Raw genomic sequence first — 1227 nt, forward strand, 5'->3', positions numbered from 1 at the left:
CCCGGGGGGGGGTTAGAGTTTGAAAATGGGACCTTTAGTACCGGTTCGTGGCACGAACCGGGACTAAAGGTCTCAACCCCATTAGTTCCGGTTCGTGCCACAAACCGGGACTAAAAGGGAGGAGCTTTAGTCGCGGTTGGCCTGGCCAACCGCGACTAAAGGCCTTTGGGCACCTTTAGTCCCGGTTGGCCTGGCCAACCGCGACTAAAGCCCGCGAGCGCCCTGGGCCCAGGCATTTGGTCGCGGTTCATCTGCCGAACCGCGACTAAAGACTTCATTAGTCGCGGTTCCTACAGTTTCGCGACTAATGGGGCTGGACGGAAGCCTCTTTTTCTATCAGTGTGATCATCTGTGAACAATAATTACCATTGGACTTCATTTGATTTACCAGCAGCTCAGGGATGGCAGACAACAGTGTGCGCCCAATTGAGATTGAAAAGAAAAGCATAGCAGTATGACATATCACAACAGCCAACCATGATAGCACCGCCTGTGGAATTGTTTGAACAGCAAGAAAAACCCTGGTACAATGTGCAAGAAGGGTAAACATCTACTGGAAGTTGTGCACCCAACACCTCTGGCCTTGTAAAAGGCTTTAGATATTTGAATGGTAGAAGATAGCTTTTAGTACGAAATGGACGTATATGGAGTCAGGCTACAAAAAAATGTGCATATTGTGAAGTTCCTTGAATGAACAAAGCTATTGGTGCTTACCTTTTGATGGTAACTTCATCGGTGCTTTCTTGCTGCTCGTCCGGTAAGATAACATCCAACAGAGGCTTTCCAGCAATCACAAACCAGTAGTATCCTACCCTCAGGACTAACCACTCAAGGTACAAAACTGTGCTATCGATGAGGAATTTCAGGTAAAGAACACCAGCAAATAACTCTGCATAGCACAGTCGCCCTTGCCAGAATGATGTGCCCTTAGCAGGATAATCAAAGTAGCTAAGATTTGCAAAATATTTAATTAGATGTGTTCAGTCTCCAAAGGCTGGAAGATACATCAAATGAAGAACAAATATAAAAGTACTTACGTGATATTGAGTGGAAACAATTTAGGCGCCAAGTGGACAACAATTTTGCTCGGAATTAGAATGAGGAGAGCAATGAAGGTAATATCGACAGAAACCCTAGGAAGCTTCTTGAAATAGAATATGTAGAATGGTTCATGAGCATTATATCTGACGAAGTTCACGAAACTAATCATAATTCTTGGCTGCAACA

General features: G+C 44.9%; 1 pseudogene; it reads right to left on the reverse strand.

Moving 5' to 3' along the window:
• The window catches only part of LOC119350994, a 2845-nt pseudogene extending 2397 nt beyond the window's left edge, over nucleotides 1-448 (reverse strand).
• Between the last annotated feature and the right edge of the window lie 779 nt (nucleotides 449-1227).

The sequence above is a fragment of the Triticum dicoccoides genome, chromosome 1B, assembly GCF_002162155.2.
Source record: "Triticum dicoccoides isolate Atlit2015 ecotype Zavitan chromosome 1B, WEW_v2.0, whole genome shotgun sequence".
Classification (NCBI taxonomy): domain Eukaryota; kingdom Viridiplantae; phylum Streptophyta; class Magnoliopsida; order Poales; family Poaceae; genus Triticum; species Triticum dicoccoides.